Raw genomic sequence first — 17,789 nt, 5'->3', positions numbered from 1 at the left:
CCCTCCTGTATCAAGATTATTATATGGTACCTAAAAGCGTATAAAGCTTCAGTGACCCGTTATATTATTCTACACGCATGGCATCTTGTTGGTCTTTGAACAGAATTTCTTAAGATTGACTTCTGTTCATACCAACCTTCTACTGTTCTACAACGTTATCTTTCTTTTCCTATGAAAATCTAACGAACTCTTTCTGGTCTACCTGCAGTTTAGTTGCTCATACATTTTATACATCACAAGAATACTATTGATTTTGTTGCGCGCGTAAGCCACCAATCGTTATGCTTCGAGAAACCAAACACAAACACCAAGAGAAGACCAAACAAACCAAAATAATGCCACAAATATAAACAACCAATTTTTACGGTTCGGCAAGTTGCCTACGTCTACAGGGCAAGAAGGGATAGGATTTTCACTAATAGAGAAGAAGAATACAAACTGAGATTACAAATCACTCAAACCAACCAACTAATATTACCAACAAATATCTAATTTTCTCCAAACAAAACTCTAACCAATAGCTCAGAAAATATTTCTTTCCTGTGCTCCAAATATCCCCTTGACTACTCCAAAGAAACCGTAAAACGTGTTTGGTATTTATACTAAACTCAAATCCCAACCATAACAGGAAACCAAAAGTAGGCTTAGACCTGACACGCGGTCGACTGCCGCGCCAGTCGCGATCGACCGTGGCCAACGAAAAAAACTAAAAATCCATTACAGGGTCTCGCAGTCGACCGTCGCGCCAGCCGACGCGGTCGACCGCCAAAAGTCCATAGACTTTTCCCTGTGCTGTGCACGTTTGCAGTCGATCATCGCGCCACTCGCGGTCGACCGTGAAACTTCCAAAATGTTTCCGGCTTCCCAAAACCCGTTCTTCTCCAATTTCTTCGCCAAATCTACAATTCTTCACCTCAGCGAAGTTTTCCCAAAACTGAGTCGACACCAACCAACCCAAATGTCCCGCTTGTTGCGTCCAGTATAAAGTAAAATAAATTCACGACAACGGACTCAATCCACAACAAGTCGAGACCCAAATGAGAATGTGATCACTCTCCAAACATTGGTATCTACTCACCAAATCAGCTGCATCATAAATGACTGTCTACATATTCTCTTGTCCAAGGAATCAAGCATTCACGTAGTTCATCCAACGGCCTCCAAAGGCCCTCAATCAAATAGAAGAGTTCTTAACTCTTCACCAACAAATGTACGGCTGATAGCTCTCCCAATGGCCCCAAAGTGAAACAAACCAAACACCTCCATCTGAGGTGAACCAACGGCCATATCCAAATTCAAACTATGTCCACCAGCTGCACTCGAATCAACAACTCATCATCTGCATCCAAATCCAAATGATCCCCAAACTGCGTCACCTCAGCTGGAATCCCAAACAATGCAGTATGATCTGGAGTATGTGGAGTAATTTTCATCCAACGTGAAGTAGCATCACCCTCCACCTGCTGTGATATCCTAACGATCTGATCAACACTCTCCACCTGTCGAGAGTCAAATGTGACATACCAGCTCAGAACAAAATCAGAGTCTCCCAACTGATAACCAAATAAGCTTTTGAATCCCAAATGTGCAATCGGATCAAATCGCACATCCTCGATGTGACCAAATGTTGGCAACCAAACATCCGACGCAACCCAAAATCTAAAGCAGCTCCACTAGATCCAAAATCTCCACAAGCAGCCTGAAAACTCCTCTAGCAAGGAACGACCCATCAAAACTGTCATCTCATCTCGTTGCCCCAATATTTCCTCTCCAATGAAGTGTCTCAAACTGTCGTGAGCTCGGTACAAACGCAAGAAAGGACCCCTACCAAAATAAGAATAACAGATAACCTTTCTGCCAATACACTTCCTCCATTTGTTGTTGACTTCTAGGACTTCATACCAATAGGACTTGGTTACAACCCACCAATGCCTAGAACAGTCCCTAACTACGAAAATCAAATGCCGATTACCTCCCAATGATAACTTCTTGGAAGGCTCCCAAATGCCTGAATGAACACCACCTAAAAGATCCCTCGATCTTTGGATAGAAGTACCAAACTCCACCTCGGTCTTCTTGCTCATACCAATGTGCTTAAAGAACTTCAATCTGTAGGTCAAAACACTCCTCAATAAACCATGCACAGCATAACCAATCAAATATTCCAGCCTCAACAAATATCACAGTCTAGCCAAATCCAAAGAAGTCATCAGCTTTCTACCAATCACTGTGCTCCCAATCAAATAATACAAATTCTTTTCCTGACGCCCTTCATCATATTCATGGACCCAAATGTGACCTTCAAAGATGCATCCTCTAAGGTCACAAGGTCACCCGATAGCCTACTGCCTCTAAAACTCTAAGTGAAATGATGTTTTTATTCAACCGACGAACAAACCTCACTTCATCCAACTCCTGAATCACTCCGTCACACATCCTAATACGAACGGTACTGATACTACCAATAGGGCATTCATGATCATTACCCATGAGCACAACATTCCTTCTTTCCAACTCCTGAAAGCTAGAGAACCAATCCCTTCTAGGGCAAATGTGGTAAGTGACACCCGAATTCAACATCCACTCTGTAGAGTCGGCAACACAAACTGACGGTAGTGCTAATGAGTAGCCCGAAAAATCTAAATCTGAATTGTAGCCACTAGTCTTGACAACATTCACCTCTGAAGCTTGAATATCTTTCCTATTATTCTTCACGGCTCGATTTGTCAACTTTGGGCATCCGGCTTTCTAATGTCCATCCTCTTTACAAAAGACACACTAATTTCTACGAACTCCAAGATGTGCCTCTCTAGACTGCGATCTCCTACCACGGTTTGGGCTCTTTGCTCTTGCGACCAATGCCCTCGCTTCCGGCTCAATCGAAGTCTCCTTATCATTCTTTCGAAGCTAATAATTCACAAGTGCAGCGGTGACCTCACTATACGAAAGAGATGTTTTCCCATTAATCAGAGTAAGGACGAAGGTCTCATATTCCTCGTCAGACAAGAAACTCAATAATAACAACGCCTTGTCGTCATCTTCAAACATAACATCTACATTCGCCAAATCCGCAAGAAGCTCCGTGTAGTGGTTCATGTGATCACCATTGAAGGTTCCTTTCTTCAATTGGAAGCGGTAAAGCCTCCTCTTCATATGCAAGCGATTTTCCACACTCTTCGTCAAATACTTGCTCTCAAGGATCTCCCAAATCTTCTAGCCGAAGTCTCATTGATCACATCATATTTCAGGTTTTGAGTTAAACAAGATCTAATCACACCACATGTCGTTCTATTCATCTTCTTTCAAACATTCTCCTCAATGTCGCCCGATTTCTCGTCCAACTCTAATATCTTCCAAATTTTACGTGTTGAGTGCATTTAAGACTTCACATCTCCAAAGACCAAAATTGTTTGTGCCATTAAACTTCTCCATATCTATCTTCATAGAGTGGATATTCAAACTTTGAACGGTCTTCACGCCGGAAGTACCCTCCACAACTTCTTCTTTCTCGACCATCTTTCTCAAAACACCAACAAAACAATGCAGAAAAAACGAAGAATAAATCCAAACTGAAAAAGAGAGATTTTTACCTCTAACTGAAACCCTAACAAGGGCCTCCGAAAGATCTCACCCCACACGACGGAGACGAGATCCACAAATAGGAAAAATCCCACCTTTATCACCAACTGAAGCCCTAGATGAACTTTCAAAGCGATTTACTCCTCCAATTAGCCTAAGTGTAGCCCAAGCTCTTATACCACTTGTTGCGCGCGGAAGCCACCAATCGTTATGCTTCGAGAAACCAAACACAAACGATGAGAGAAGGCCAAACGAACCAAAGTATTAATGCCACAAACACAAACAACCAATTTTTACGTGGTTCGGCAAGTTGCCTACGTCCACGGGGCAAGAAGGGGATAAGGTTTTCACTAATAGAAAAGAAGAGTACAAACTAAGATTACAAATCACTCAAACCAACCAACTAATCTTATCAACAAATCTCTAATTCTCTCCAAACAAAACCCTAACCAATAGCTCAGAAAACACATCTTTTCTTGCTCCAAATATCCCCTTGACTGCTCCAAAGAAACCCTAAAACGTGTCTGGTATTTATACTAAACTCAAATCCCAAACAGAATAGGAAACCAAAACTGGGGCTAGACGACTTCACATCGCCAAAGTCCAAATTGTTAGTGCTATAAAACTTCTCCACGTCTCTCTTTTTTGTGCTCAAAATCATCTTCAAGCTACCCCAAAATCTAATTCTGCCAATTGGAACAATTAAAAACCCTAAACAAATCGTGTTTTTATTTATATTAAATAGGAAACCCAAACAGAACAGGAAACCAAGCCCAAGCTCAAAACCACATCGCGGTCGACCGCCGCGCCAGTCGCGGTCGACCGTGGCCAACGATAGAAACTAAAAATCCATTACAGGGTCTCGTGGTCAACCGCCGCGCCAGCCGACGTGATCGACCGCCAAAAGTCCAGAGACTTTTCCCTATGCTGTGCACGTTTGCAGTCGACCGCCGCGCCACTCGCGGTCAACCGTAAAACTTCCAAAATGTTTCATGCTTCCCAAAACTTGTTCTTCTCCAATTTCTTCGTCAAATCTACAGATTTGTCCTGCCATTTGCTTATTCTTGACTTAATTCAGCATGTAGGAGGATAACCAGGACAGAATCGTAATGATTACCAATTATTAATCTCCAACTTATTAGCTTTGAATGGTATCTAAATATTATCTTTACAATATAAATAAGAGAGAGACAAAATATCTGTGGAAATATGTGAAAATGAATTCTAACGAGATTCCACACATCCACGTAGGGCGATGAATAGTCCAAGCGACGCTAAACTGAATGATATTAGACTAGCAGGATTGAATTGTGCGAAGATGCCGTAGGGTCCAGCCATCGACGCCCAGAAAAAAAATTGAACTGGTGGATATCCTCCAATTTTAACATTAACTGAATTATACCACGTTGGAAGTTACTATAACTGATAAAGGGCAGGGGAGGGGACCACCTTAGTGAGTTGCTGCTGCTATTTTCCCCACTTTTACTTGGCTTTAAAGTTGCACATGCGTTGGTCGTGATCCTAACGCCTGGTAGATGGAGGGTGAGCGCGTTGAGGTGTGCAGAAAGGGAGTGATCTCGCTCTGCTGTGCTGACAAAAACTAAACAAATAAGGGAGTTCATCGCAAGGCCCACCCTCTGTTGCCCAGTGAAACCAATTTTGCTTGAGTTAGTCTCACATCTTTGGTTCTCGGTAAATAAATTTAAGAAAGATACCTCCCTTGTACTATAGCCACTTAAATCCTAAACCTACGTTGCATGATACTTCCCTCATGAAATTGCATCTATACCAACAATCGTATCCGCACCAAACGGACACCGACATTCCTCTGACATAGGGGTGGTAAACGATCAGACCGAATCGATTCGAATACTAAGGTGTTCGTATTTGTATTTGTTTAAAACTATCGAATTCGAACCCAAATTTGAATAGACATGTCCAAAGTTCTTTGTATTCGAATTCGAATACTCGATATGTGATAAAACTATTCATGAATATTTATCGAATATCAAAGTATATTCACTCCGCTGAAGAATTTGATTGTCAAATAATATTTTAATTTATAAATGATAATTATTCCTTTATAATTATGATGCATATATATTTAATTTGAATATTTTATTAGAAAACTGATTTAAGATTATTTACGTCTCACAAAATTACTATATAGATTTAAGATTATTTACGTCTCACAAAATTACTATATAGAACTAACGTAGAAATGATAAGTGGGTTGAAAAATATAACAAGGTGAGCATAATAATAAAAATTATAAGTATATCAAAATTTTAATGAATTTTTAATAAACAAATGTATCGAATATAAATTTGGTCAAATTCCATTCTTAATGAATTCAGATATTAACAATTATTTATTTGGTGTTAAGTGAACTGTCAAATTAAATATAACTGAGTAGTTGCTCAACAATTAATGAACTATTTGTTAATTGTTTGGTTGATTTCCACCCCTACTCGAACACTCCTTGAATATATGCATACATTGAGTCATATATGTACTCAATTTTGTAATACATATTTGGTTTCCCCCCTAAAACCATCTTTAAAATATGGTAATTGTATAGAAACCGCCTTTTATTTTCAATTTATACATAAACCATCTTTAAACTAGGTTTTTGTTGCAACCAACCACATCTAGTCAAATTCTTCACTAAAACCCAAAATACCCTTACAAAACTCGCATTAAAGGTACATGACTCATCTTTTTAGTGTTTAGATCTTATTAAGATGCAACTTATGCATTTGAACTTGTATTTTTTAAGATTATTTTTGGTATTTTAGTTAAAATTTGACTGGGAGGCGATTGATTGCAACAAAAACCTACTTCAAAGGTGGTTTATATATAAATTGAAAACGAAAGGTGATTTCTATATAATTACCCTATTTTAAGTTGGTTTCTAGGAAAAAATCCTACATATTTTAACTTAAAACAGTTGTCATATACTTCTTGGGAGTATATCCTTTACTCGAAATCCGCTTCCCGAAACTCTTTAGCATGGGTTGGGTCAGTTTCAGCTATACCCAACTTAGAACTATGATTTTAAATGGCGTTGAGTATCTAGTTAAAAAAGAATGATTTTCCAATTTGTAATCAACACAATAAAATATATATAAAATAATATAGGAACTTTAGTTTTCCATGTGGATAAAAAATGCACATTGATCTCATAAAATTATTAATTTTAATAGATACCCATACATATAACTATGTTATGTTTTTGCACTCTACTATTTACAAATTTGAAGTTTCTTGTATTCGTACTCGCAGCCGTAACCATATCATGCAACATGGTTCTAAACTAATTATTTACCATTTACACCTTCTGATGTTACATGATGATAAATTAACATTTTACCCTCAATTTAAACAAAAAAGACTAAATTGCCATCTAAAATCGTCTGAGATTTACTGGGTATAAGCGCTAATAAAATAATTTAGGGATTATAAGTACATACATGATGTTCCCCAGTAGTACAAGTTGTGTTTCCACCATTGACCCTGCATAATATTTCAGCGCCAAATTGACCCAGGTTTAGACTTTGTTTGTGCTCGGCTTTTGGACCTGATTTACGTCTGCTCAGGGTCATAAGGTTGGCACAGACAGAGGAGAGCTCAGCCTGGTTGTGGCGAGCCCAGTGTCTTCGTGCCGACAGTAACTTCACGTGACGAACACGTGCCTGTTCTGAGCGGCTATTCTCTTTCTTGTTGTTAATTAAGAATCCAAGCTGTGAGATGCACCAGTCATTGGGAACATTGGATCCATGTAACTATTCCGCGGACTCGTTCCTTTGTTGGACGATGCTGCATGTGTTCTTTCAAGAAAGAGAAAAGTAACATCAAAGCTTTTAAATCACCTCTTTCTTCTTTAGGAATCCATCCCTATACTTATTTTAAAGTCTCATGATAATTAGAGCTGCTTACTAAAGCAAGCATTATCCTGTCTGGATCACCATTTGGTAGAGAAGAGACATGTTTATTCTTTTACTAGGACAAAATTGTCAATTCATACGGAGATGTTTGTGCTAATTACGGAGAGTGCATCTCTTGTTAGTATAATATCTTGATCCAACCTCAAACACCTTGGTCCTGATTTTGGCATATGCAGTAAAGTGTTCGGGAAAGTTCGATCATTAGATCGAGCTTGTTGCTGAGGTTATTTGCTTGTCGGTGGATTCTGATCCTGCGAAAGATGTGGTACTCAAGTAGAGAGAGAGAGAGACAATTGGATTGCTAAAGCTTGCACATGCATGTTTTCTGGGCTGGTTCTTTTCTCTGAATCAATCCATTGTTGTTCTTCTGTATGCACCACTAACCTTTGTTTGCATCATGCTTTTCTGTTAGGTTGAGGGTGGATACCAACCTCCGACGAAGATGAGGAGCTCCGGCGAAGCTCCGACGAGCTCCAGGTTGGAGCAGGCGAGCGTCGACTCAGCGAATTCGACGACGAACGCGATGGTGGCTTTGGGCGAACGCGACCCTCGCTCGATGAACGCGACCCTCGGTGTGAACGACCTGACCCGCGCGTTCAAGCTCGTCGACCCTCGCGTTCGAGCGACCCCCACCATCGCGGTCCGCTGCACCGCTGGCGACAGGCTGTCGCCAGCCCATCAACTTCGGCTATAAAACCCCCCCGATGCCCTAGCTCCAGGAGCTTCTTCCCCCCTGTTTTCTTGGCGGCGGAGCCCTAAACGCAGCAGTGTTTCTTCTCTCAAAATCGCAGCAGCGAGAAGAGAGAGAAAAGAGAAGAGGGGTTTTATATTGTGGGTATTAACACTGTAGCTACAGTGTTTGTTTGAGGAATCTCGGTTTAGAGATTTGCTCTTGATTTGTAATTTCTTGTTAGATTAAATAAGAAATTGACTGTGTGGCTCCCGAGGACGTAGGCAGTTGCCGAACCTCGTAAATCTTGGTGTACTGTTCTCTATACCGCGTTTCCGTTGCATTAGGGGATTTAGGCGTTAAATTCCTAACAACTGGTATCAGAGCGTGAAACGATCTAGAGGAAGTCAGATTCAAGTGGGAGCCATGGCCGCAGATGAGGGAAAGGTGAGAATAGAGAAGTTTGATGGATCAGATTTCGGATTCTGGAAAATGCAGATAGAGGATTATCTGTATCAGAAAAATCTGTATCAACCTCTCTCGGGGAAGAAGCCGGAGGGTATGAAGGAAGAAGATTGGAATCTTCTGGACAGAAAAGCCCTCGGGGTTATTCGTTTGACGTTAACCCGCAATGTTGCTTTTAACATTGCAAAGGAGAAGACCACGGCAGATCTTATGGCAGCACTCTCCAATATGTATGAGAAGCCATCAGCCTCAAATAAAGTCCATTTGATGAGGCGGTTGTTTAATCTGCGAATGGCGGAAGGTGCATCGGTAGCACATCATCTCAATGAACTCAATACAGTCACGACCCAATTGAGTTCAGTTGATATTGAGTTTGATGAGGAAGTTCGAGCGTTGATCCTTTTGTCTTCCCTACCAGAGAGTTGGAACGCTACAGTCACGGCAGTGAGTAGCTCATCAGGAAAGAAAAAGTTAAAGTTCGACGACGTTCGTGATCTGGTTCTCAGTGAGGAGATCCGACGGAGAGAGTCGGGTGAAGCTACAACCTCTTCAGTATTGCATACAGAGTCAAGAGGTAAAAGTTCAACCAGAGGAGATGGATCAGATGATAGGAGATCCAAATCCAGAAATCCCAACAGTTCGAAGGCTATCGAGTGTTGGAAGTGCGGGAAAACCGGGCACTACAAGAATCAGTGCAGGAGTGCACGGGAGGAGTGGGAGGCAAATGCAGATGTGAATGTTGCCTCCACCTCAGGAGGAGATGATGCGCTGATATGCTCTTTGGAGAGCAAGGAGGAGTCTTGGGTGTTGGACTCGGGAGCATCATTCCATGCTACTTCTCAGAAAGAATTCCTCGAGAAGTATATCCCCGGAAACCTTGGAAATGTATACCTTGGTGACGATCAAGCATGTGCCATTATTGGCAAAGGTGTAGTGAAGATTAAGCTGAATGAGTCAGTATGGGAGCTGAAGGATGTCAGGTATATTCCCGACCTGAAGAGGAACTTAATCTCAGTAAGCCAGCTGGCTAGTGAAGGCTACACGATGACTTTCCATGGCGATGACTGGAGGATTTCGAAAGGCGCAATGACGATTGCCAGGGGCAGGAAGACTGGTACCCTGTATATGACAGCGGGTGCACGTTGTTCGATCTCAGTTGCGGCATGCAATGAGACTTCAAAGCTGTGGCACCAGAGACTCGGTCATATGAGTGAAAAGGGGATGAAGGTTATGCACACAAAGAGAAAACTCTCAGGTTTACAATCAGTAGAGATTGATGTGTGTGAAGAATGCATACTTGGAAAGCAGAAGAGAGTTAGCTTTCAGGCAAGTAGCAGACCCCCCAGGAAGCAGAAGCTAGAGCTTGTTCACTCGGATGTTTGGGGACCAACAACCACCGCGTCGATTGGTGGGAAACACTACTTCGTGACTTTTATTGATGATCACTCTCGGAAAGTATGGGTCTACTTTCTGAAGAAAAAGTCAGAAGTGTTTGAGGCTTTCAGAAGATGGAAAGCCATGGTCGAGAATGAGACCGGTTTGAGGGTAAAGAAACTCAGAACAGACAATGGTGGTGAGTATGAAGACACCAGATTCAAGAAGTTCTGCTATGAGCACGGTATCAGAATGGAGAGGACCGTGCCCGGCACGCCTCAGCACAATGGTGTGGCTGAGCGCATGAATAGAACGTTGACAGAGAGAGCCAGAAGCATTCGGATGCAGTCAGGTCTACCGAAGCAGTTCTGGGCAGAAGCAGTCAACACAGCAGCTTACTTGATCAACCGAGGTCCATCGGTTCCATTGGAGCACAGAATACCAGAAGAGGTATGGTGCGGAAAGGAGGTAACCCTCTCACATCTCAAAGTTTTCGGTTGTGTAGCTTATGTGCATATAAGTGATCAAGGCAGGAATGAGCCTGATCCCAAGTCTAAGAAATGCACATTCATCCGGTATGGTGAAGACGAGTTCGGCTACCGCATTTGGGACAACGAAAACAGGAAGGTGATCAGGTGCAGAGATGTGACATTCAACGAGAAGGTGATGTACAAGGACTTGCACAAGACAGATGACGGTGACTCAGAGAGCGAGTCAACATTTGTAGATGCAGATGAAGTTCCGGATAACCTCTCGGAAGAACCCAATGCAGAAGGTCCACAACCAGAAGAGCCTGTTGGACAGAACGGTGCGCAGGAGCCCGACGCACTAGCTCCGTTATTGAGGAGAACTACTCGTCCTCCTGTGCCTAACAGCAGATACATGAATTATATGTTGCTGACAAATGGAGGAGAGTCTGAAAGCTTTGATGAAGCTTGTCAGAGTGGAGATGCGAGCAAGTGGGAGTTTGCTGCGAAAGAAGAGAAGAAATCTCTGATCTCCAACCAGACATGGGGACTAGCTGAGTTGCCCATGGGGAAGAAGGCACGTCACAACAAGTGGGTGTATCGAGTGAAAAAGGAGCAGAATGGTTCCAGAAGATACAGAGCCCGACGAGTTGTCAAAGGATTTCAACAGAATATCCAAGGAAGAAAGGATCCAGCGGATATGTTGACGAAGGCAGCGACCTTTCAGAAACTGGAGTTGTGTGCAACTTCAGTTGGCCTTCATGCATAGTTGATGAAGGCGGAGCCACACAGGAGAGGAGCTTGATGAGATAGTCCATTGCCGTCGGTTTGGTCTCCAAGTGGGAGATTGTTAGGTTGAGGGTGGATACCAACCTCCGACGAAGATGAGGAGCTCCGGCGAAGCTCCGACGAGCTCCAGGTTGGAGCAGGCGAGCGTCGACTCAGCGAATTCGACGACGAACGCGATGGTGGCTTTGGGCGAACGCGACCCTCGCTCGACGAACGCGACCCTCGGTGTGAACGACCTGACCCGCGCGTTCAAGCTCGTCGACCCTCGCGTTCGAGCGACCCCCCACCATCGCGTCCGCTGCACCGCTGGCGACAGGCTGTCGCCAGCCCATCAACTTCGGCTATAAACCCCCCCGATGACCTAGCTCCTGCTGCTCTCTCCCCCGACTTTTCTCTGGCGGCGGTGGCGAAGCCCCTTAACGCAGCAGCGTTTAATCCCTTTGAAAATCGCAGCAGCGATTTTATTTTTTGATCTCCAGCTCTCAAATTAGGGATTTGAGGGGAGATAAAGAAAGGGTTCTTGGTGTACTGTTCTCTATACCGCGTTTTCGTTGCATTAGGGGATTTAGGCGGTAAAATTCCCAACATTTTCTCCCTTGGGAAGCTTCTTTAAGCTTCCTTAACCTTTTATGGGTGTTCGAGGATTTTGCAGCATATAAATCAAGTGATAAATGATAATTGCATCTACAGTTGTTTATTTCTTGTGAATATAAATTTCCATGGGCTAAAGGTAGAAGACATTTTCTAAACAAACCCATTCATAATTTTTTTTCTAAAAATAGACCCACTTGAGTTTTATTTACAAAAACAGACCCATTTTGTCTTAATCCGGTTTCTAAATAGTCGGGGTTGTCAACCCCGACTATTTTTTTAGTGAATAGAATGTTAGAGTTTAGAGTTATAATTGGGGGTTTACAACCTCCTAAATAGTCAGGGTTGGCAACCCCGACTATTTAGGAACCAGATTAAGATAAAATGAGTCTATTTTTGTAAATAAAACTCAAGGGGGTCTATTTTTAGGGGAAAAAAAATATGAATGAGTTTATTTAGAAAATTTCTTCGCTAAGGGTAAGTATACATAAAATATATGCAATTAAATTGACCGCAAGTCTTTTTTCACAAAAGTGTTCTCTTTTTTTTTTGCAAATGCAGTTCTAATGAGACAAATAGCTTCAGCTATGACTGTAATTGCTTTTTTTTTTAAATTATGACTGACATTGTAATTGCAATTTTTTTCAATCAAAAGGGTTTCCTTAATCGTTGATTTTTCATGAGTCCAACGTTGGCGCACATGTTTAGCATCTTCCACTGGATTATCTCAACGCAGTAGGAGTTAATTTTGACTATCCTGAACTTTCACTAAAATATTACGAAGTTATTGGGCTGCATACAAACAGACTGAAGTTTGCTATAAACAAGAGATCAACCGTACAAATGTTGGCCTCTCTTCCTCTAGATGTTGGCTTTCTCATGTCATCTTATGCTCATGCCACTTTTTTTTTAAAAAAAATAGTCAGGCTGTAGTAATGAACAGAAAGTGTCAGCTTGCATTTAGGATCAATCAAAATATAAGATGCTGAGGAATTCATATATTATTACATATATGCCTCAAAAATATGAAGGTTATATGACTTGGCGAGATATGTGATTGTTTGAATCATATGTTTACTTAAGCAGTATACCAGACTTGACTTGGCGAGATATGTGACTGTTTAAATCATATGAAGCAGTATACCAGACTTGTTTAAATCGTACGTTTACTTAAGCAGTATACCAGACTTGCAAGGAATAATTCCGGTCACTACTGTTTCTGCATATGAAGCCATATAGCTTGGAGATCTCCTGTGTATTGAATAGTTGTTTTATGCGCGGTAAAGCACAATTGTGGGGTGGGGGTGGGGTGTGGGGGGGGGGGGGCGCCATGGGATGCAGTCCTGATCTCCGCGTTGGCCTGCGAAGAGGGAGAGGATGAAAGGTAGGGCCGACATCTCCTCCGACTTTATGCCCGATCATTGGACTGGAATTCCTAATCTTTCTGCGCAAACAAGAAGAAGAAACCCGTAAGAGGGCGGGGACCGGTTCCCCCATGGTACCTCCAACGGTCAAGCCAGCTGATGAGCTTGAGTAGGGTTTGAGGGAAGATCCAAGGATCATTGAGGTCCTAGAATTCATTACTGTTATTGAGTTTTTAGGAGAATGCATGGCCTTTTAGAATTGTTTAGAGTTTAAGAAAAAAGAAGGTTCAAAAGTCTCCCCCAAGTTAAAAGTTCCGTCCTCCTTTCTTTATCCCCTTACCTCCTTTTATAGTCCCTTGCATCTGAGATTTAACTTTTGGCTTTAACTATGCATAGGAATGCGGTTTTTTTTTTTTTTTGGGGGGGAGCAGCAGGTGCTGGAGGTCGTCTTTTTCTTTACAGATGTCGGCTGGAGACTGAAGGGGAAGTCATTCGAGCACAGGAGATGGCGTCTTGGAGATATCCCAGATTCGATAGATGAGACAGAACGGAGGACAGGATGGCTGTTTGGGCCTTCTTCCCTCGCCAGATGGCGGCTGGCGACAGGAGGGAAAGTCATTCAAGCACAGGAGAGGGCGTCTTGGAGATATCCCAGATTAGATAGATGAGACAAAACGGAGGATAGGCCGGCTGTTTGGACCTTCTTCCCTTGCTAGATGGTGGCTGGCAACTGGAGGGGAAGTCATTCGAGCACAGGAGAGTATCTTAGCGATCCATGGGAAGTGACATGCGGGCAGAGTGAGTTGTTTCCGCACGAGTATTGCCCAATAAAGTAGAGTACAAAAACATAACTTCAAATTTTAAACTTATGAATGATGAATCTCTGAAGGTAGCTTAGTTGGTTGCCCAATAAAGTAGAGATACATCATAAAGTTATGCTTTTGTTTAAGGGTTAATTTTAGAAAAGTCCCCCTCAACTATGGGGGCATGTTAATCCCCCATTCCTCCCCCTTTAAAACCCTGAAAATTTTAAACTTATGAATGATGAATGGAATTAATATGTGATTAATTACCATAAGTAGATTTTTATTTTGCTAAATATTATTTATTAGTGTATGAGTACACTAACAAGTATTTTGAGTGTAAACAAGTCAGTACATAAGAGAGAAACGGGTCGAAACATGCACAATGGCCAAAGCTCTGCACAGCTGAAAAACTGTGCTCCGGTCGACCGCCGCTCACCCTGCGATCGACTGCGAATCGGGAAAACTGTTTTTCCCAGTTTTAGTTGGTTTCGGGTTTTGAAGACCATATTCGTTTTTCCTGATATATATTTAATATATTCACGAGTTTTTCAGTATTTTTAAGAACCCTAGCCGCCACCAAACACTCCATAAATCCTATTTTGACCTTTGGAGAAGATTCAAGGCTTTTGAGCAGAATTTCTATTGGTTTTTGGCTTTTGGATCAGGAATCTACATTGGCTTTGCATCTTGCACGTTTTTCAACAAGTCTCAGACGAGTTTCATCTCTGCTAATCCCTCTCCCTATTTTTAAAACATTTTTAAAATGTTTTTAAAAGAGTTTTAATAAGATTTGTAGAGCCTAATTAAGTAATTTGTGTATAAAAATTAAATCTGTTATATTATGTGTATAAAGACTAGATCTTTTCATGCTAAAGAGGTTAAGAACGAATTTACAGAAGTGCTTTAAGATCTAAAAACAATTTAAAATGTTGTTCATCTGAATTTAGATATTTTGTTCTTCGTTTTGAAGTTTTGTGCATAATTAAGGGTTTAAATATAATTTCTTGTACGAATAATCATGCCTTAAATGTTGATTTTGTTTCTAGAGATGTTAAACTACTGTTGATATGATTTCATGCAAGATTCATTGTTTTAATCAAGTTAAATCATAAAATCATGTCACGAACACTACCTGTGTAGAAAACTACACGTTCTGTAGATGTCGCGTCCGGTTAACCGTCGCTCACCTTGCGGTCGACCGTTCGCCAGTTCGAGGCCTGGGAGGTTTTGGGTTCTGTTCGGTAGACCACCGCTTGCTCTGCGGTCGACCGCCAATCTGGCAGTGGCCTATGCATGTTCTTTTCGACACTGTTTGATTTTTGAGAGAATTTCTCGATCTTGTACTATATTATTTTAATGTATAAGAGTTGTTTAACACTGAGATGATGGTAAACACTAGATATGGACACGCACACTTAGTTGATGTTATTTTGACTCACATTATTGAGATAGTTGATTAAGTTGAGTTGATGAAGGTGAATTAATGTATGATAAAGTATTACTCATCAGTTATGGATGCTCAGTGTGGGTGTTTATCCCGAAATGAGACTTCGGTTGTACCATACTAGAGGTATTTGGTTGTGGTTCCCATAACGAGACCTCGGTTGTACCAAATACTCGAAGGTGATCAGTGTATGTAAATCTGGTTTGGGCTGATATGCCTATTCACCGTTGTACGATCATCTGGAAGCGTATCCGGGAATAGGGAGATAAAACCTATTACCGTTGGATGAATGAACAAATCCGGAAATAGAGAGATAAAATCTATTTGCCGTAAGGATGATTGAGTAAGGAGGTTGTATCTGATATCCGCATAGCATTATGTGAGCCTTACAAAAGTATCATTATTTTGTGTATGTGGAATAGGGAGATAAAACCTATTACCGTAGAGCGATTTAGAAAGTAGGATTGTATCCGTTGTCCGCATAGTATTGTGCGAGCCTTACAAAAGTATCGCTATTATACGTGAAGATACAAAAGTATTGGTTTGCATGACCGGGTCTGAAGTCTACAAAATAATATGATTATTGAGGGTGTCCATTTGCACAGGTCCTAAGTTATTCCCTGAGCTAGACGACCCGAGCTTGGGTAGGGTATTCTCGTAGCATTGAGTGCATGGGGGACTTGGGTGATCTTAAAATCTTTGAAGTTGCTCAAGAGCTCTTTGACCACCTTCAAGTACAACATCATTCTTAAATTTTCTCCCCTCACTTGGTAGACAACAAGCTAATAGTCAGCCAGAATGTAGATAAGCTCGGCCTTGATTACCAAGGCGGTTCGAAGTCTCGCCCATAGGGCTTCATACTCGACCTTGTTTTTTAAAGCGAAAAAATCAAAAGCAATGGAGTGTTCGTACGATGACCCATCAGGGCTGTGCATGACTACTACAGGTACAATACCTCATTCTCCGGAGGATCCATCTACCTTTAGCAACCACTATGAGGCAAATTCAAGTAAGTCATGTTCGAGGATTTGGTGCTTCCAAGAAGTGGGTGTCTTGGCTGTCTTGGACGTTGAAGTCTTTGGTAGGGGAACCTGTATGAGTGGAGATGGCTCATCATCTGTTGCGGTTGACTATATCAAGAAGTTGGCCAAGGCTTAGGCTTTTATGGTCGTCCTGGACTCAAATTGCATATCATATTCACTTAGCTTGACTAACCACTTAATCATCTCCTTGAAGTGGTTGGACTGCCAAGTGTTCTCTTCAAAGGTAGGTTCGTCCGCACCACTATGGTATGCGCCTAAAAATAGGGGCGAAGGCTCCTAGCTGTGGTAGTGAGAATGAATGCGGCTTTCTCAATAAGGGTGTAGTTGATCTCAGTTGCCTTTAGGATCTGGCTGACATAATACACCGGCTTCTGCGCATTATCCTTCTCTTCGATTAAAACAAAGCTAATGGTTTCTGGGGAGATGGCTTGGTGCTCAAATATCTCTTGAGGTCCCTAAAGGCCTCGCTGCCCTCAGCCATCCACCCTATGCCTTCCTTCAGCTCCTTGCTCCCTCTTAAAGTTTTGAAGAATGGGAGGCTTCTCTTAGTATATTTTAAAAGGAAGTGGCTCAACACCGCTATCTTGTCATTCAGCCTCTATACATCCTTTAGCGTGCAGGGTTTAGTTAGTTGCTCGATGGCAGTTATCTTCTCCAGGTTGATTTTAATGCCTCGCTGAGTACTAATGAACCCGAGGAACTTGCCTCATTGCATTCCACAAGCACATTTGATCGGGTTGAGCTTTATATGGTAGCGCCAGAGGACAAATAATATTTCTTCAAGATTCAACAAGTGAGATGACACCTACTTTGATTTTACAAGGATGTCATCTACGTAGGCTTTCACATTGCAGCTGATTTGGTTCTTGAAAATTTTGTTGATGAACCTCTGGTAGGTAGCGCCTACACTCTTAAGATTGAAAGGCATCACTTTATAGTAATAGGTCTCCTGGTCTATAATGAATAAGGTCTTCTCTTGATTATGATCTACCAGAAGGATCTGATTGTAGCCAGATAAGGCGTCCATGAAGCTAAGAAGTTCATGGTCTGTACTCTCGTCTACTAGTTAATCGATTCTTGGGAGAGGGTAGCTGTTATTTAGGCAAGCTTTGTTTAAATTTGTGAAATCCATGCACATCCTCCATCTGCCAAGGGATTTTTCACCAGCATCGTATTGGATAGCCAATCCGGGTATTGTGCTTCTCTGATGAACCTGGCTCTGAGTAGTCAGTCGACTTCGTATTGATAGC

At 41.8% G+C, this 17,789-nt stretch overlaps 1 long non-coding RNA gene across 2 annotated transcripts in view; it reads left to right on the top strand.

The window, feature by feature from the left end:
* The window catches only part of LOC109848160, a 24,646-nt gene extending 10,387 nt beyond the window's left edge, over nt 1–14,259 (top strand). Inside the window, exon 3 of one of the 2 annotated variants that reach the window (XR_002248717.1) lies at nt 13,709–14,259. This is a non-coding gene — a long non-coding RNA (uncharacterized LOC109848160). Of the gene's footprint in view, nt 1–7,938; nt 8,104–13,708 lie in introns of those variants that run through there. The other variant, XR_002248718.1, reaches the window with a different exon arrangement.

Source organism: Asparagus officinalis, chromosome 7 (assembly GCF_001876935.1).
Source record: "Asparagus officinalis chromosome 7, Aspof.V1, whole genome shotgun sequence".
In the NCBI taxonomy this organism is placed as follows: domain Eukaryota; kingdom Viridiplantae; phylum Streptophyta; class Magnoliopsida; order Asparagales; family Asparagaceae; genus Asparagus; species Asparagus officinalis.
Note: the sequence above shows the minus strand (reverse complement) of the source record. Positions and strands in the feature narration are given on the sequence as shown.